The sequence below is a fragment of the Lagopus leucura genome, unplaced genomic scaffold (genome assembly GCF_019238085.1).
Source record: "Lagopus leucura isolate 7727_CA_CO unplaced genomic scaffold, USGS_WTPT01 Super-Scaffold_100002, whole genome shotgun sequence".
NCBI lineage: Eukaryota > Metazoa > Chordata > Aves > Galliformes > Phasianidae > Lagopus > Lagopus leucura.
In genome coordinates, this window is record NW_024962263.1 from 53,151,449 (window position 1) to 53,172,227 (window position 20,779).

Consider the following 20,779-nt stretch of genomic DNA (forward strand, 5'->3'; position numbering starts at 1 on the left):
GTGGAGTTACACTGCAGTGTCTGATTTACTTTAAAGCTTCTTGTTACAGTTTAGGAGCAGAATTTATCCTGCACATATCCTGTTTAAAACAAAATTTTCTTCCCTGTTCAACAGAGATAAAGAATATTTTTTATGGGTAAAAATTGTGTCCAAATTAACTGGAAGGATGAACCCATAACTGTGAATTCAAAGAACCACAGAATATTCATAGTTGCAATATCTCCATAAGGATCACCAAGTCCAACTCCTGACTCCACACAACTACCCCAAATCAAACCCTACATGTGAGAATACTGCCCAAATGCTCATTGAACTCCAGCAGCTCGGGGCCATACCCCCTGCCCTGGGCAGACAGTTCCATGCCCACCACCCTCTGGTGTAGACCCTTTCACTAACCCCAGCTGCCCCTTCCCTGTCGCAGCTCCATGCCGTTCCCTCAGGCCCTGTCGCTGTGACACAGAGCAGAGCTCAGAGCTGCCTCTCTGCTCCCCATGAGGAGCTGCAGTTGCCATCAGGCCCCCCCTCAGTTCCTCTGCTCTGGGTTGAGCAAACCCAGGGACCTCAGCTGCTTCTCACACATCTTGCCTTCTAGACCCTTCACCATCTCTGTAGCTCTCCTTCAGACATTCTCTAACAGTTTTATGCCCTTCTTATATTGTGGTACCCAAATCACATTCTGCTTGAGATGAGCATTGCAGTGTGGTCAATCCCTTCCCTCACCCAGTGGCAGTGCTGGGCCTGGTGCAATCCAAGGTCACAACTGATCTCTTTAGTTACCAGGGCATTCTGTTGACTAGTGTTCAAATTGCTGTCAACCAGAACCCCCACATCCTTGCTTGTGGGGCTCATCCCCAGCATCTCATCCTTCAGCCTGTATGTATATCTGTAGCTGGCCCATCCCATGTGCAGAGTCCAGCACTTTCTCTCCTTAAACTTCATGCAAATGGTGATTGCTGGGCTTTCCAATTAGTCAAGATCTCTATGCAAGGCCTCTCTATCCTCAAGGGAGTCAAAAGTTCCTCCCAAATTAGAACTGTCCACAAACCGATTTAGTAAATCTTCAAGCCTTGTATCCAAGTCATTAATGAAAACACTGAAGAGAACTGACTCTAAAATGGAGCCCTATGAAACCCCACCAGTGCCTGAACACCAGCCATTGTAACCCCTATAACTCTTTGAGCCCAACCTGTCAGCAAAGAGTTCACCCATTCCACTATATATATATTTTTATTTTATTTTATTTTTTTTTGTGTCCAGCTGATGGGCATTTTGTGCAGAAGGATGCTGGAAGAAACAGTATCAAAACTGATTGATACAATACAAATTCCAGTTTCAAATGCACAGAATGGACTGATGGGACAAGACTCTAAGACACAGTATAGCTATGTAATCTTTTTCATGCTTCGAAAGGTATCACTTTTGTCAGTTACTGTGTGTGACTCTATGATTCCATGTATATTTTATCAAAATATCTATGTACATCCACTTTACTTGTATAAAATCAACAGTGAAATTCTCAGATGTTTTCTGTGAGAAATAGAAAGCAGCTCTGGTATCAGATGAATACAATGTATCAATGTTTCATACTTCTGAATATGATGTCAGAAAGCGTAGTGTTACAAAATCACCAATATTATTCTAAGAATTTTGATTCAAAATGTGCTGGGCTTGCTTTAAGAGGAACAGATTTAATTCACCATTGAGTTGGAATACAACACCTGTTTGTTATCAACACCTTTTCTTGATGAATGGAGTACTCAATTGGTTAAATCTGTAGAGAACTATTTAACACATAGGAAATAAGCTAGCATTTGTTAAGATGGAAGTGTTGCCATCTCAAGATTCAACTAGAATTTCCTACGGTATTCTGCTGCAAGCATTCTTTGAAAGCAGACTGAGAAACTTGCATGAAAAGGCAAAAATAAGAGTAGATCTACCATTTCTGAATAGGTCAGAGCAGTATTTTAGGGGAAGAAGACACAAGGGTTCTCTGAGACAGGTATGTTTAATCTATGCAAAAATAACCTAAAAATAACCACTTACAACACTTAAACCATTTCTTTTGAGCAGCCTCAGTCCACATGGGTTAGTTGTACTCAGTGGTTTAACATATTTATGTAAGGAAGCTTATATAATCATTTGTAGTCTATTCTGGTAGGAAGATATAAAGAAATAGGCTTTGTCTTTCAAAACTCACACTTCATCCTTATAAATTTAAATTGATTTTCAGGACAGACAATTCTCCAAGCAACCTGTCAGTCATTGAAACAATTCCTCTAGAAATTTGAGAGCCTTGACGTGATGGAAAATAAAGGATCTGAACAAAAATTTGCATCAAGTAAGTACATCAAGCTCTGGGCACCACTGCTAAATCACAGCAAAGAAAATGTTCAATTAGAAAATCCTGTGTCAGGGCTTTAACTTGAGTGACAAATCTGATATTGTAGTACCACAAATGTTTTTCATGGTGTCATAGCCAATAACACTGATTCAAGGCAAAATATATGCATTTATAGACTTTAATCCGGTTTTGCTCTGACAACAGTGTCAATAGAACTGTAGGTGGAGCAACTTGTCTGAGTTTTTGTCAGCTCCGAGAGCTTCTCGTGGTAGCTGTAGTTGTGCAAGTGCCTGAAACTCCAGGTGGCGCCTGAGAGGTAGCCTCCAATGCGTCAATGTTGTCTAAGAATAGTCAGAGAAAAGCAGCTCAGTACTACTCAAGGCTTGGGTTTTTGCAGCACCTCCCTCTGTAATCAATGAAATATTGCACTGTGTGTAGTCTGTGCTTAGAAGCAGAGAGCAGACCACTTTCTTGTTTTGCTAAATAAATCTAGTGTTAGCAGAATGTAAGCGATCTGATGTGACACTATGTTATTTCTTTTGATAGGGGCCTATGAGTTCTTAAGGATGAACTGGACATGAATATGCTTTCATTCCTAACAGCTTCAGTGCTCCTGCCTGTCAGGATGAGATATCTTGATTTTCAGAATCACAGCACGGTTGGGGTTGGATGAGTCCTCTAGGTCAAGGCCCAACTCCTGGTCCAGTGAGGACAATACAGATCAGGGGGCCCAGGTCTGTGTCTAGGTGGTTGCTGAAGATCTTTGACGAGGAGATTCCACAGCCTCTGGGTATAGAAGGAATGCTACCACCAAAACTTCAGCCTTGGAGGGAACAGATTTCAGGCTGCTCAGGAAGCTTACTTAGTAGGGTCCCCAGAAAACTGGTTTTGAAGGCATTGGTGTCCATCAGTACTGGTTACTGTTAAGTGCAGCCTCCTAAGAGCACAGGAAATAGGCAATTCCAAAATGTTGAACAGAGTTCTTCTAGAGGTTAGGTAGAAAATGTATGGCTGCTGGAAGCCAGGAGTTGCGCATAATGGTCCTTATGGGTCTCTTCCAGCTTGGGATATTCTGTGACTTTTCTGGCCAACTTGTGCCAGTGCTCAGTCACCTGCAACAGCACAGAAATGCTGCCTGGTGTTCAGAGGGTACCTCTTGAGTTCCAGTTTGTGCCCATAGCCTCTTGTCCTGGCACTGGGCACCATTGAACAGAGCCTGGTTTTGTCCCCTTTGCATTTCCCTTTTTATATACATTAATGGGACCTCCTTCTGTCAGTCTCAGCTCCCTCAGCCTCTCCTCCTAGAAGTGCTTGGTATACCCAGGCTAATTTGGAATGAGTACCTATTGCTGTCAAAATAGATGCCCTACTAGCAATTCACTCAATAGGAGCTTACTGCTGTAGTGAAGCTGCCTGCTGCAGTAACAGCATGACATGTTCAAACTTGTTCAGTTGCCTGACAGCCTTGACGTATTTGCTCTGTTTCCTCTATTTGTACAATGGTCTGTGGCTACAAAACACATCCTTGGACATGAATTTTCATTTTAAAGTTCCCAAATAGCCTTCATAAAACTTGTGTGCATGTAACCCCAGTATTACAGAAATAACTATATAAATCCCAAACTTCAGAAGGGGAGCATGTTTTACATTTAACTGCTCTTCCTAACTCAGAATCAATTTGTTTATTGTATTTTAGTTTGGATTTACTTTATGCAACATTGCAATATTACTGCTTTACATAAGAAAAAAAATATTGGCTGCACTGAGTCTCTGGAGATGTTTAAAAACCGTTTGGATGTGGTGCTCACAGAGATGATTTAGCAGAGGGTTGTTGGAGTTAGGATAGAATGGGTAGGTTGTGGTTGGACTTGATGATCTTTAAGGTTTTGCAGTCTGTGCAATTCTATGATTCTGTAGTGAAGATGTTAAGTCTCGGCTTGAAACAGTGATTGAGCACCTGGTGGGAAGGCAGGGCCTACCCAGGAGAACTCAGGTGCATGCAGTGTGCTCATTTAAGGGCTGGTGGTGCAGGAAGGTGCATATAAAATGAGAATTTTCCCTTAAATGGGATATAAGAAATTTCCTAGACTCCTGCTGTGTAACCTATGCTGCTTCCAACTTCTCCTGATGAGCAACTTGGCAACCGTACTTTTTCCTCTTTCTTGATGAAGAACTGTTGCCTTCACTGCTCCATTTCCTCCATTGCTCACTCTACTATCCAACACCTTCAGAAAATATTGCCAGTTGTTGTGAGTTACAAACACTCTGCCTTTCATATTGGTTTTCAATGATCAATCTTTTTTTCAATAGTAAGATTATTGTTTGTGTCATAGTGATGCTGCCATTAGTGGCAATTCTTTTTTTTGTTGTTGATGTTGTTGGAAACTGGATGTTGTTGATGATCTACAACCACAATAAATGCTTTTTCAGAAAGTTATCAGGGAGGCTTTTAAGCCAGTCACTTCTGTCAGTTTTAATATTCTTGTGTTTTACAGAGGTTAGAGATCTGAAAGGGATCTTTCCATGTGTAAAATTGTGTTGCTGTTCCATGGAGAGGAGCTTGACAAACTGACTTTGTAGACAAAGACATACTGTGGTATGTACTAATCTTTTCAGATGCTTCTTTCTTCAGAATCTTACAATACTATTTTTGTTCATGGCTTAGAGAAAAGGACCAAATGTCGTAATAACTGAACAGTGTTTCAAACATTTTATAACTGGGTGCCAGGAAAGTTACCTTTGTCTTTGAATTTACATCAGCAATAAGGCCGTAGTGTGTCTCTGAGATTTGGAAAAGCTTGTAGACTTTCCTGTGTACTGTGTTCTCATTTGCAGCTTCTGAGATATTCTCTCAAGGTTTTCAATGTATTCTTCATCAAATCATTTCATTACCCAAACAATTCCATGACTGCCTAAACTTAAGAGTCTAATGTCATTTGTGATGTACCATTTGAGGCTGGCAGATGTGACACAAGTTGTACTGAAAACCTGTGGCCTTATGAAACAGCAAAGGGATCTTGGCTGGAATATGTACATGCTCATACAATATAGGTAGTTCCTTTTGGAGTTAAATTTATCATGGATCTGAAGTGTTCTCAAGCGGTGTGAATCTCTGTGTCTGAGCTAGATAAATCCCTGCTGCTACTGCTGCTTCTTCAGCTGTCTCAAGTGTTAAGTGAAATTACTCTGGTCTGAGAACTGTCTGGAAATACTCCAAGCTTCCCTCTGTGCCAAGTGATGAATAACAATGAAGGCGTTGTGATGTCTCCTATAAACAAACCACATTAACTTGACTTTCCATACTACCTAAAATAGAACTACAGTAGCATACAGGAATTACAGATATTTTCCAGTATCTGTAACCTCCAGGAGTTCTCATGATTCACTCTCGTGAGAGAAACAAACTCATTTCCAAAGTCTACCTCTGTTATCCTTGATAGCAGGAAGGCAAACAGTGTCAGTTTTAACTTTGATTATCAAAGCTTGGAAAGTGTATTTGCCAAACAAGTTTTCCCTCTTCTTCTAGCAAGAGCAAGAACACTGTCTTCTGAGACACTGTGCTGTATTTATAGGTTCTCACTGCTTTTTATTTGATAAAATATTGCTAATACAAAAAATGACAGCATGGAAATACAAAAAGTAATTGAGGGAAAAGGTGAGGCAGAAGGGAATGTAATTGGCTGTTGTCTGTATTAGGCATTAAAATCAATAGCTTTATAGTGATGTGTACAGTGAGATTTTAAAGAGGATTAGTTATCTCAGATTTGCTAATATCGTATCCAAGAATTACTTTTGTTAAACTGATCTGATTTCCTTTGTTAGCAGAGTAAGTAGTTGGTTCTTTTAGAGTGAAACAATGGGTAAAACTAGATGATAGCAGAACTTCTGATGTTATATGTTACTGTCTCTTAAATTAAAGAATTGTGATCTCAATTTAATAACTATTCTTACCTGTAATTTTATATATATATATATATATAATTTGCTTTAGATGTGATCCTGATGTGGTCCATATGTGTCTCTATGTTGTAGTTTGAGCAATGAATTGAATAAATATATAGACTTATTTAATGAATTTTATCCATGTGATAAGGGCTGAAAACACTATAGGATAACATTAGAAATAAAAATGGCCCTGGTGATTTGGAGAAAGAGCCTGAGAGCAACAAGGTGAATTTCTGCTAAAAAAAAAAAAAAAAAAACCTACAAACACAGTTTAATAAAGTAACAAATATAAAGAAAATAACTGGTAAAAATAAATGAGTAAGGGAATAGACTTGAAGTGACACTAGTGTGTGAACCACATCACTTTTCTAACAATACTATGGGTTATAAATGATGTAGACCACTTTGAGCAGCTGCTCTTCCTCAGTGTGGAGTTATACCTCTGTTGGGATACCACAACAGACTGAAGTTGCCAGGCTGGTTCCCTTCAGTGTGAAATAAAATACGGTAGCTATATCTCTTAATTTTCTCTTCATACTCTTAATGATCTGGGTCAGGAAAGCTGCTGTGAAACTGAATGAAGGTCGTATTGACACACATGAAGAAGAACATGTGTGACACCCAAGTTGACAATTTTGCTATTCAAAATAGATGGGATACCTCAGGTGAGTCTTGTGTATTTTCACACAACATGTGAAGAGAGAGAAATAAAGGTGGGGACAGAGGTTTCAAAATGTAAAGCCTTAAAGAAAAGATAGTGATCAGATGTTCTGCTTGGCCAAAAGAAAAATGAATTATCTCAATTTATTTCCCTCCAATAGAAGTAAAGATAATAAGAAAGTACTTTATTAGCTTTTTTTTCAATGCAAATAGAATTGTATCATCATGTAAGCATTTGCCTTTGCAATATGAAATGTTGTGTGACTAAATACTGTTTCAAGATTGTCATCATTGTGATTGGTTTAGAATTAAATGTGGAGGTTGGTGGCCCTGCATGTGGCAGGGGAGTTGGAGACTCATGATCCTTGAGGTCCCTTCCAACCCTGGCCATTCTGTGATTCTGTGTTAGCAGGCACAAAATGTAGAGCTGCTCCATTTGTTACATGTATTTCCCATGCTGGATCCAGCAGTGAGGGCACAGTTAGCAAGAGACTATACATGAAAATAATGGAACTTGGCACGATACCTAAATTCCCGCAGGGAGCTCCTGTCCTTCGTCTTTGCAGATATTCTCCTTACTCAGCTGTACATCAGACAACTCCACATCCTTCCCTTTCATTTCCTCTAGAATTAATCCCAGGTCCTCATCTCTCTCAGCCATCTTCCACATTTCATCACATCACAAAATATCCCAAGTTGTTACAGACCCATAAGGAGCATCCACACAAGACCACCCCAAAATCAATCTATGTGACAAAGTGTTGTCCAAATGCTCCTTGAACTCTGGCAGTTTAGGGCCGTGACCACTGCTCTGAGGAACCTGTTCCAGATCCCAGCCTCTCTCTGGTGAAGAGCCTTTCCCTAACACCCAACCTGACTCTTACCTGATGCTGTTCCATGCTGTTCGTTCACCAGCAGCCATTGTCTCAGATACTCTTCATCTTCCCAAGAACACCTGTACAGGAGCAGGCACCTCCCCTTGCTAGTGGTAGAGAAGGAGCTGTGTAGTTATTGTGATGATGGATAATTTGGTGGAAATCAGTTTGACAAATTGCTCCTATAGTATTTCACAAAGATAGCCATGTGATGTTTAATCACTGTCTTCTCATCCTGTAGCATACTTTCTGTTACTCCATGTTAAAATAGCATTTTCATTATTATTAATATTTTGATACTAATATTTTAATTAATTTGAAGACTCATGCATTCAGGATTGCACCTTGTCCTCAAGACTTGCTTAAATTCACCCATCTCTATCATGTGTAGTTAGAAAACTAAACTCATTTACTACACAATCTTTTTTGCTAATTTAGAGTGGCATTTTGTTCAAAGCAAAGATTTAGTTTTAGTCCAGGATCTTTAAGGTTGGAAAAGACCATTAAGATCATCTTGTACAACCACTGAGCAAGTACAGCAACTGAGAAATTGTCCAAAAAACATTGGCTTGGCTTTTACATTTCATATATATAACATAACTGATGGTTTGAAAACTGTTGTCTGCATTGTGATTCTGTAACAAGGCAATGGCTCCAGATACTGTAGATACACAATATAAGAGTACCTCACTTGTGGTTAAGAGACCAGCTGTCACAGATGACTGAAATATGAGTGTTAATGAAGGTTAGAGGTTTAAGTGAAAGAGAAATAATACTCAGTTCAGACTTAGTGAAGAGGAGGAATGACATATGGAATCATTTATAGAGCAAAATGAAGTGTCTCAAGAGTTTTCTCTGCATTATGGTGATAAGGAGTGTGTATTTATGTGTATAAAAACCATTTTAAAAAAAGCATCTTTTTTTTCTGTGGAAAATGTATTGGATTATTGTTTTCTGCTATTTAGCTCCTGTTAGAGGAATTGCTTCTTACATCTGTGTGTTTTCAGTCTTTTGTAGAGTTACCTTATTAGTAAAATGCAAGATGTTGAATGGAAGAGGTCCTTGTGGTTGTACCATCACTGCAGTAACAGTTCTTTATATATATATAAAAAAAAATAAAAATAAAATTGAGAGTGACATGGGTAAATACGATGGTTCTAGTCCACTGCTGTTAACTGCCCATCTAGGATGTTTTTCTTTACTCTGCAGTGCCATGTGTCTGTGAATTTTTTGATAGTCGTGCTTGGTGAATAGATTGAGAAACTGAGGTCACTTACTGTATTTTATTCAGTTTATTATATGTCACAACAGGAGATGCTCACCTTGCCTTGTAAACTCTGCTATAAGGTATAATTATAGCCGTAGGTGAACATGCAGGCAGCAATCATTGAAAATCAAATGGCTGTGTACGATTTTGTGAGAAAAGGAGAGATGGGAAAGAATGAGAACAGGAAAGTGGGAAAGCTGTACTTGGGCTGTGCAAACTCCTCCTGTCTCCTGAAGGTGATGGTATTACCTTGAGCACAACTAATCCTAAAAGCACACACAGACCTGATAATAAGGTGTGCACCTGAGACAAGGAGGGAAGATTTTAACTGGTGAAAAAATAGTAGAAAATGTAATTAGCTTGCCTCAAGATTTACTTGTTGTTTCCACTACTAAAAGCTCTGTAATTTTTTATTTGAACACTTCATGACATCAGATTACTGTGTTATGTCCCTGGTTGCTAATTTCACTTAAATTGCAGTAGTGAGCAAGTCCCTGAATCAAACAGGGAAATTGATTCATACTAGAAAACCAATAATGTAATCAAGTATTTGGCATGACCAATTGCAATTGAATCAATTGAATACTGAAGTTGGAGACAGTGCAAATCAAAAGTACACTTCCTTAAGTGTAACTTAAATATTTCAGATTGAATTAGCTCAGCTCTTTTTATCACAGATACCTTGGCAGAAATATGCAAAGATTTATGTAATGAGGATTACTTTAGTTAGAAGCAGGACTTTGCAATATCTGACTCCATTTAAAAGCAAAACATAATTTTTTTTTTTTTGCCTTATTTCTTTTTTTTTTTTTTTCTTCAGTATCACTATACTATCTTCTGGAAGTTATTATTAAAAAGTATATAATTTGCAAATAGCAGATCTTGTGCTAGAAAGCTTCACTGAAAACTAACCTTCTAATTAAAGCTTATTGAGAAGGAAATAGGAGGTAAAATTTCTATTCATTTCAAAGTATTCTCAGCTGCATTTATGTCATAAGTGTGTGGAAATGATTTTGATTAGTTCTTCTCAAAAAGAAATGCTTGGTCTCTTGAAAGTAAAGCACTAAATTGATACAACTAACCTAAAAATTGCCAGTCAGTTTTGAAAGGTTTGGTGCATGTGTAACAATTCTCACATGGACATACATATTTCATTATAATACCATATCTTTAAAAAAGCTTTATAATACTTATGTTAAATCTGAATCTGGCAAAATTCATTTTGTATTATTTGAAATACAGTAAGAGTAAATGCTTATTTTGTATACCTTCATCTATTTTCTGTTATCCAGGCAACCTTCTGTAATGTTTTTCATTTGAATAGTGGCCACCTGTGGTGTTTATTTGTCCTGATGTGTACACCCATATGTAGGCAGTGTCAGTCTGTAATCCAAACAGAAATTTCATTTAACCAAACCCAAGTCTGCTGATCCTATCTCAGTAGGTGTAAATTAAGAAACTTGTGGAGCTGATGATGGTTTGGGCTCACAGGCTCCAGAGCTAAAATACTTGGCAAGGCTGTATTACAAAGCTATTTTATTTAACAAGGGATATGCTAGCCCAATATAAGGGTGTAATTGCTGACAAATCATATTTAACTGGTTTGAAAATATATTTCAAGGTGATAGAATAGCATAAAATAGGACACCAATACACAGTACCACAAATCTAGAATCACTGCACAACCTGTTGATTATTGGAACTGTCACTTCTACTTTAAAGAGGAGATGAGGATGTTTGTGCAGAATGTGTGTAGAGCCACTGGGAGGAGAGACAGTAAAAATTGTTCAGCATTTATGAATCAAGTAATGGTTCTTAAGTTTATAAAGTTTGTCTACCATCTCCGCCAGACATCTTAGAGAGGAAATATGACTGTCCATGCTTTGCAAGCCCCTTCCCCAAATACCACACTTGTGTCCCTCTTTAATGAGGTAACATCTGAAAAGGGTATTGCTGTGTTCAAAATGGGAAATTTTTCAGTAAGTTAACTCCTCTGTGTTGTATCTTTGACAGTATTTCTTCCTTTTGGTTTGAGCTTAGTACAGCTAAGCAAGATAAAGCCTATTAGTTTAGTCTGTAAATCGCTACCTTCAGGAGGAATTTTTCTGATGCCTTCAGCTGAATGTGGCAACCAAATCAAGACCTTCAGTACAATGGAGAGCTGGCATGGAAAAGAAGGAGCACATGTGCTGCCGGTCCACATTTGGGAGTTGTTTAGTATTCAGTTGTGTTTTAGGGAAACCCCACTCTGAGCTGATGCTGGGGCTGTGCAGTTGGCCATGGTTGTGGTTGGCTTTCCTTGTTAAAGTTGACTCAACATTATGACTTAAGAACACTACTTCCTGCTGCTTCACATCCTTTCATTAAAGTTAGGGGCAAGAGAATGTTTCTGCAATGTAATTTGGGTCATACTGACACCAAACATTGTGTTGCATATTAGAAATCCCGTTCATGCCTAAATGAAGGAGCTGAGAGAATTAGATGCAGTCCAGGCACAGTAGCTGCATGCGGATTGATGTTACCTGTTTCTGCTACTGTTCCAGGTTCCAGATAACTCCCACAGACTTAGGTCGTCTATCTCCATGCTATCTTGGTTGCACAAGGACAAACTGTGCTTTGTTTGCAGAATCACTCCACCTTATCAGGATACAAGGAGCGTGGCATTAAGTACTGGCAACCTCCTGGAGGTGACTGACATGCTGGAGAGTCCCAGACCTTGTGCTTATGGCTGCCTGGGGACAGTACTGCCATGCACAGCACATGCACTGAGCCAGATGGTGATGTACAGAGCTTGTAGTTGACGGCTTGCCAGTGAATGAAAAGAGTGATGCTTAATGGAAGATTAATTTAAGCAACTACATTATTATTGATAACTTAATAGGACAAAGGGAGGACTGGTGTGTCTTAAGTATGTTAAAAACATGTGAGGACAAACGGTGTTTGCGTGGTCACCAGGGATGCCTGAATAAACATGCATTTTTCATTTCCTTGTGTAACTTCCTGGGAGAGGAGCTTTGGGGAACAGGGTGAATGTGCTGCCTGTCTCTGTCAGGAAGAAGAGCTGCTCTGCAAGAAAGCTTTTCTGATCAGTATTTCCCTATCCTGTTGCACAGCTGTTCTTGTAGCTTTGATAAAACAGGGTAAAGTGAGAAAATACTCTGATTCCTCATGATCTTCTACAAAATGCTAAAAAAAAAATATATATATATGTTTAGGTTTCAGGCTTCTGCTAGGCCACCTGTCTTGGCTTCCTAGCCTTCTGGCCTCTGTCTGCCCTTTAGATGACAGATTAGCTGTGAACATCCTCTATAAAAGGAAATAGTGTTCTATAAAATTCACACCAGGCTTTCCAATTTAGTACCCGAGTCAGGACATCCTAAAATAAGATTTGTTTCAAAAATAGGTCAGGGGGATGTCAGGGTTAAAAGCAAACAATCTACTGATGTCAGATTATTCTGTGAGAAAACATGCATGGAAAAGGGGTTTAGACTCTTGTTCAGGTGCAGTAGTTTTTTTGCTGATGGGGAGTAAAGCAAAGCAAAACAATAATAGCATGTTCCTTGAATCAAGTGTGATAAAGAAGAGTTCCTATATAGCAAAACAGGAAGTTTAAAAAAGGCCAAACAATTGATCTTTGAGGACAGGAATGATATTTTAATTTTAACCTTTTTGTTTTGGCTTTAATTTAGTTTACAAAGTGGTGCAGATCAATGTCAGTAAACAAGTGTATATGCTTAAATATGAAGAGATATTAAAATACCTTTCTACAGAAGAAATGCTGAGAACTTCAACTGCCTGAGGTGTGTAAATCACATTGTTTATCTACTTACATGACTTGCTATCTCCCCAACATGTTTTTTTGTGTGAGTAGTGCAGCAAACCCCTTTATTTGAGCTTTCCCAAGAATATGTCTAAGGATCTTTTCTCCCTTCCTTTGTTTAAATGTATCTTTTGGAGGTGCTATGTTGCAGATCCGGTCTGTGATTGAGAACGTTTTGTTTTGAAAGTCTAAGAAAAAACAATCAGTTCTCTAACATGAATACCCTTTGGCCCCAAATCAAACTCTATCTCAACAGAGACCTGACTTAAGCATTTGCATCTTTAATCCATTTTTTTAAAAAAACAAATTTTATTACTTGGTTTGCATTTTAATAAAATCAGCCAGATTTATGTACTTGGTAATTAGGTATAATAAAATCTGATGATGTTAATCTAATCTGAGGGGATTTAAAAACAGTCCTATTGTGAATTCTTTTTAGTAATATAATTGAATGATACAAGGGCAAGCTTAATGATTTTTTTTGTGTGCATCAGTTTTGATATTCAGAATAAGCTGACAATCTTAGGTGCTAACTATTAAATAATAGGGGAAAAAATAACAAATTGGTAAGCACTGCTATTAACATTTATGTCCTATCTTTTCTAAATTTCTGGCTTCAACTTCTAACCATTGAGTTTTGCTATATCTTGCTATATTTTGCTGGAATGAAGAACATTGTAGTCCCAGCGCTTTGTGTCTGGGTACTTAAAGGATGTGATCAAGTCGTTGCTTCAGTTTTACTTTGTTAAGCTAAGAAGATTGATTTTCTGGAGTCCTGCACCATCAAATGTCTGAATCATTCCTGTATTCATCTTTGATGTCACTGTAGTTTGTCAATGCTCTTCTTAACGTATTGCCTTGAGATCTGGCTATGCCTTTCTAAAAGAAAATGCAGCATTGCCAAAAACAGATAACAGAAGCTCTTCTCTCTTATAATCTTTTCCTGCTTCATATTGCTCCTTTTAAACACCCCAGATTCACATAAGCCCCTCTGGGCACACAATTCTCAAGAACCCATGTTCAGTTGATCATCCTTTCCTGGTTACCAGAACAGAAGTCATTGTCTTTGTTCCTGTGCATGACTTTACATTTTCTTAACTTCAAATACACTGGGATCGCTTGTGTCCACATCACCATGCAACATAGATTGCTCTGCAACAGTGAACTCTACCCTTTCTGTTATTTGCCTCTTCCCTAACATCTGTGTTTTCTGTCAAGACTTTATTTTCTTCCAGAAGTATTATATTGAAGGAGATAAGAACTGATTCTATGGATTCCCATTAAAAATACATTATTTCTTGTCAGCTTATGTCCAATATTATGTGGCCATGTTAGTCCCATGCTGAGCAGAGCCCTGCCTGTAATCCCATGCTATGGCTTTTGGACTGGAATTGCACAGTCAATTCCAAATGCAGTTGGCCAGCACAGAGTATGGATGGCACAGGACTCGAAGTGCCTTCATTTGTTGATGTGAATGTGATCAGCATATATTGCATTGACACTGTTTATTATTATCAGCCAGACTTGTAATACCATCAGAAATTTTACTGTTGGTTGCCATTATCTAATGTAAGTGCACTCGTATTAAAGTATCATTACTATTATCAACATTTTATTGACTGAATCCTGCTGTAGGCAGTTTTGTTTTACATAGCACTTTTATGTGGTTGGCAGGCCCTGTAAGATGGATGTTTGCGCATTTATACATTTTCATAGTGATGCATTCTGACTTTCATTCATTGTCCTAACTCTTCCAGAGTACTCTCTGATCTTCTGAAAATTCTTCAGAGTTCCTCTGCCACTTTTTTTTCAAGTTGATAGGTCAAGTCTTTTAATAAAAAAAATCAGACTTCAGTAAGTTCGTTACAGGATCCTCCTTACTTACTGCTGAAATAAAGTAGAATTTCATCGACCTTATTGTCTGTCTGCACCTGATTATCCATGTGTAAAACAGTTAAACGAACTGCTCATTGAGCATTTCTGCAGTGCCCTCATTATTTATGAGGATTTAATAGCAATACAGTTATACTGTTTTTATTAGTTTACTTAAACCCAGTCTTTTCTCATCACTGTTCTACAATGTTTTTATTCCCGATTCTTACAGCTGTCATAAGTGTTCTTCTGTGTAATTCTGCTTACTTCTTAAATTACTTTTCTCTCAGATTGCAGCTTATGGCTGATCTCCTAATCATTGCATGTTTTATTTAAATATTTCCTTTCCTTAGCTTTCTGTTCCTCTAAAATAGCTGATATGTCTATATACCTCTATATGGATATATATATTGATATGTGTACATAAGTATGTATATTTTTGCAGATGACTGTTCTGTGTTGCCTCTGGCAGCATAAAATATGAAGTTTCCAACCAGCTTCATCTGAACTTGATGTATGGTCTTTAATTTATGAAAATAAATTCCATAGCATTTTTTATATTTATTATCACTGAAGGCAATGTGGTGAATACAACATGTGTAAGCAGAAAGCTTTTGTTTTCAGGGTCTAGAAAAAGCAAAGCCAATATTGGTATTACTTGCTAGTCAGATTTAAGGTTTCTGAACACTCTTGCAATATTTTGTAAACCATCATTTCCTAACTCTAGGAGCGATTTTACAATCTTCCTGCCTCTTGATGGCATGTGGGATTTGGAGGAGAGTGGATAACATAAAAGGAGACCTGTAGCCTCTTCATTTGCATCCTTGACCTGCTTAAGGCTTGGGCAGTACCTTGATGAAGGACTGCTGTTGGTGGTCTCAGAGGAACAACCAATTAAGAAATATACTGGAGTTTTGAAAGAACTACATGGACTAAAGTGAAGATCATGTTCCCAAACCTCTGATTCAATGGAAAGCATCCTCTAGCTTGATACAGAGCTATACACTGCCAAAAGGCTTTTTCACATCTCTCTGGGAGGTAGATTCAGCCACATACAGTACCTCTCATCATTCACAGTGGAAGGCAGAGAAGCTCTCCCTCTGGGCTGATATGCATGGGGAATGCCTGTGGTACCTGGCTCCTGGACTGGGGCTGCTGGGGGACATGGGGATTTGGTAATGCTCAGCTGGTTTAGGATGACACAATATGTGATATTCTCATTTAGGCCTCCATCTGAGCTGAACAAGGAAGACAAAGAAGGAGCTATTTCTACTTGCCTTATTGAGGCAGTTATCAATCCAGAACAGCAAAAAAGGCAGAAGGCTTTTAGATTCAAGTAATGCAAGTCCTCTGTGAAAGCACAAAGGAGAAAAGACCTTTTAGAAAAGACTTTCTTATGAAAAGAAAAATATTGGGAAAGTAGAACAGATCCTCCTCCGCAAGAAATAATCTCTTTGTATCTTTTTTTATTAGCTGGCTGCATTTTCACCTTTGTTGGTGTACTTAATGCACTTAGGCAAGTACAAGGGAATCTTGATTTTTTTTTTTTTAATTTTTATTTTTTATTTTTGTTGTTTTCATCACAGATATTTGTTATATCTGTTTCCTCTTAAGGAAAGTTAGTGCTGCTTTTTGTCCAGCAGGTGGAACACTTGCTGCAGTGTGTATAGCTCAGCAGCCTGTCTATATAGAAACGTTTTAAAAAGAAATCAGGTTTTTTAGGCTGCCACAGCAAGCAGATGTTGTTAAACACAGTTCTTAATTGATGTGTTATTTTCAGTGACTCTGTTAGTCAAGGAAACATAATGGTAAGTAAAAGAGAAGGCTATCTGTGCTACAAAATTTAAAACCATAGCAACTGAATCTAGGAGATGCCACTAGGGTAAATCCCAGCTGTATAAATAGCTGCACTAGACCTGCTGGGTTTTGTTCTATATTCACATTATCATTGTATCTCTACAAAGTATTTCCTCTTGAGTTCAAGACACACGCTTTCCTAAAGCTCTGCATCTGGGAGATTCAGAAAGACTTAAAGTTTGGTGGGACAGTGATATTAATGTTTGCCGTTTTCATCAGGGAAATTTATTTCAAGGAGCCATGAGTTACAGTAAGTCCTGTGTAATATACACAGTATATTACATATTACAGTAAATGAATGTTTGGAGAGGTGAAATAGAGCCTGGAGTGATTTATTGACAGTGTACATGTTAAGCATTTTTATGTGATTGGTATGAGTTACAGTAAGAGATTGCAAAGGACATTGGATATAGTGATGTTAAAATTGCCTGTGCTAACTAGGCAGTTATTTTGCTAAAGCATGCCTTAGGATTTACACAAACAGGCTTGTCTTTGCCAAGCATAACCTGTGAAAAAAATGAAACTGAATACACTTCAGAATTACTGTATTATGCTTTTGAAGTGCACAAATAGGTTGATGGATGTAATCCTAGCACAAGCACACAATTGTCTTTTACACTTTCATACTACCACTGTAATGCTTATGTGTTTGTCCTCCTGCCCACGTGTGTCTGCTATTGCCAAACACAGCTGACTTGTTTTTTTGTTTTTAATCCCCAAACCCTAAGTACCTGGTCAACTCGTGTCTCTGTTTGTTGAAGAGAAAATCTTACTGTCTTTCTCTTGTCACTGAAGTGGTCAAAGGTTGGTCTTGGGCATCCCAGGGAAGCCTTTGGTGTTATGTGGAGTACAGTAATGAGAATGAAGAAATAATTAATGGACTTACTAATGTATGTAAATTTTGGAGCACCAAAACAGAAGAATATGCTAAAAGCTAATTAAAAAAGCTGTAATATTCATGTGACTTCAGAGCTCGATGCCTTTCTGTGTTTCACTGACTTGCTGATTTGTCCTAGAAATAACAGTGACGGACAAAGATATCATCTTATGATAGTTAGGGTATGGTTATTTAGAAGATGAGAATGGTAGGGTTGATTTCAGGTGTACTGTAACAATTACTACATAGGAACAGGATTGTGGCTACCAGTGATTTTTGAAAGGGCCTTTTCAAGAAAGCAGAAAACAAGGATATATTTCCATTAAACTGAAGAGCTTGGCTTGAATCATACGACTGAATCTGTCAAACAGTAGGTTGTGCAATTCTATCATAACTCAACAAAACATATTTGTTTGCCAAGCCTGGATCTTTTTATCAAATATCTACAGACATTACTCCTGAGGAAATTCAGAAGTAGGATTAATAAATTTCCCTACTGAGCGTGCTGGCTGCAAGCTAGATGTTCTTCAGCTTATGCTGGTTATACAGAAGTGCTATCTAAATTATCAGTGATTGTGTGTCTAAAACTATAACATCAATTTTGTGCTGCCAATGCTACTATTCCCCCCCCACCCCCTCAAAAAACAAACAAACAAAAAACCAACCAAAAAACAAACAAAAAACAAAAAACAAAACCAAATTTTTGCCCTTTAGATTTTGCTTTCCTGAGGTAACAAAAATGATGACATTATATGTAGTAGAAAAAGAAATGTTATGAGGAGAATTCATGAGACGCTCCTAGCATTTATTGCAATTCATTATGTAAACGTTGAGTCTGTTGTCAAATTCTTAATGTTATTAATTCAGATGAATTACTGTTAATTTTTAAATGTAGTTGCTGTTGGGCTTTAACATCTTGCTTAGTTGTGTTTTTGATGCAGTGATAACATCCTGCAGCTGACCAAGCTATTGTGCTCAGGCAGGCCTGCTGCTCACAGGGTCATAGAGTCTTATCATAGAATGACTTAGGTTGGAGGCTCATCCAGTTCCAACCCTTTGCCATGGGCAGGGCTGTGTATACCTGAAGGCTCAGTGATTCTCAGAACATTGAGTATTGCTGCTATTAGTTTTATTTAAAAGGGGAAAATTGTAAAGGTCTGCCCTGCTGTGGTCAAACATAGTAGCAGAAACTTTGACTTTATGCCTGCTGTATCTGATGGCAGCTGTTCAGCTGTGATTCAGATGACTTGCAGCATGTTCAAATACAGGGAGATGTAAACAGTCACTGCGAATAACTGTGCTAAAGTGATATGTACACCTTTAATAACAGCACAGTGTAGCAGCTGTTAGTGATTTCATCTAACTGCATCACAGCTGAACTCCATGAGGCAGAAGGTGCTGTAGGGCGAAAAACAAAACTGGATGGTAGTTGCCTGTGGAAGCTTTGTGAGCTGATCTATAGCTATGGAAGACAATTGTTGTTTCTCAGAAAAGGTTTCTGTTCAGTGGTAGTTCTGCCTTTTCTGAAATGAATAAGCTGAATCTCATACCAGATTTTGAGAATCACGCAATGGGATTTTAAAGTTGGAACATAATTTTTCCTTTGCTTGTCTTGGCATTAAGCTCTAAGGATGTATGATTGATATCTGTGATATGGATTTCTTCTAAAGAGAAAAAAGGAAGCATTCAGATTGGCATTTTTATCCAGCTCCATGTTTTCTCTGAAACAAAGATATTAATGAAGAGGAAGCATTTGTGCTTCACCCATACCCTCACCTTAAAACAGTGCTAATATAGCAGTGTATTGTTCCCCTGGCAGTGAAGGGAGATGCTTTTTCTTTGTGTGCTCTAGAGATCAGTGTGATGGAAGAGAGGCTTTGGAAGAGCTATAAGGAATTCTGTGTGGTTCCACTGTGCGGAGCTGAGTTAAGCATCCTTACAGAGCTTAGCATTCCCTAGACTGTTAGACCTGTTCTAAAAACAGAAGTAGGAGGATGGGACCTCTATAGAAATAGGTAGGGAGTAACAAAGTGTTTGGAAGCAGGTTTTTCAAAATGCTACATTCTCCCTTCTCTCTTATTTATTCTTCTATTACTCCAATATACTCTGCTCCTTTTGTTTTATTCATCAGCAAAAAGAGAGAAAAGGAATAATTTTCTTTCGTGGAAGTGAAAACCTGGGGTTAAATGTTGCAGAATTTGCTGTTTCTATTCGTTGTGTCACTAGACACATACCTGCAACTACAGGTTTCAAATGGCACGTTACTGATCTTACTACTTAAAAAAGGGAAATAGTAAGCTTTAAGTGTTAATGCTACAGAGGTGATGCTAATACAAATTTTGAAATCTTTGTAAATCTGCACTTTGTAGTGACAAAGAAGAGATGTTCTAAAGCTATATAAAACAAGGCTGGTTTGGTGGGACTTAAGACTGTGAATTTAAATATTTTTGGTTTAGGTGTTATCCTCTTTTAGAAGTAGATTTCTCCCACTGCTCTGGAAGTCTGTTCCATATGGGCCCATCTTAGTTTTTCTTTTTTTATACTTTCTTTGTGATGTAGGAGAACCTTCAGAACATAATTAACACATTTATTTTTGGTGGTGTACTTGCACAGGATTGTAGAAACAGGCTGTATTATAGAGTTGCCTACACTGCAGGGTGAGCCAGAAAACTTTTTCAATAAACAACTGTAGGGTTCAGGAGAATATCTGTAAGGATTAAATAGCATTGTAATAAAAAACTTTCCCTCCATCTAGCTTGCTTTTGTGTATTTGAGATTTGTCACTTGATGCATAATCATGCATCAATATTATGCTTAAGTATCAAAGCGCTGAGTTTTCTGGGAGTTCAGAACTTGGATGTGGGAGAAGATGAAAGAAAGGTGGTCAGAGACAGTGGGATCTGTTAGTGCCTTCAATGCCCTGACATCAAATGGCCTGACAATCTTTTTTTTTTTTCCTATTTTTTTTTTGTGAAGTTTTGTATTGTTGCAGTTCACAGGGTACATCTTGTTAAAAATGCATGGGAAGAATTAGATTTAGAAATCACTTTCAAAACCATCTGGAAGTTTTGGAACGTGGAAGAACAATTCAGTGCATTTTAGGTAACATACTGAAAATGCAGGTTTCTTCTTTTGCAGGTGTAAAGTCTTGCACCTGGGAAGGAAAAGCAGAATGAATCAGTACAGGTTGTGACATGATGTATACTGGAGAGGAGCTCTGCGTTGAAGGACATGGGGGGTCCTGGTGGAGAACAGGTTGGCCATG

General features: G+C 38.2%; 1 protein-coding gene across 1 annotated transcript in view; it reads left to right on the forward strand.

Annotated features, from left to right (window-relative positions):
* The first annotated feature begins 1,908 nt into the window (after positions 1-1,908).
* RP1 (RP1 axonemal microtubule associated) overlaps positions 1,909-20,779 on the forward strand; it is a 218,102-nt gene continuing 199,231 nt past the window's right edge. Inside the window, exons 1-2 of the mRNA XM_042869486.1 lie at positions 1,909-1,999; positions 2,231-2,338. The gene's annotated coding sequence lies outside the window, so the exon portion shown is untranslated. The remainder of the gene's footprint in view (positions 2,000-2,230; positions 2,339-20,779) is intronic.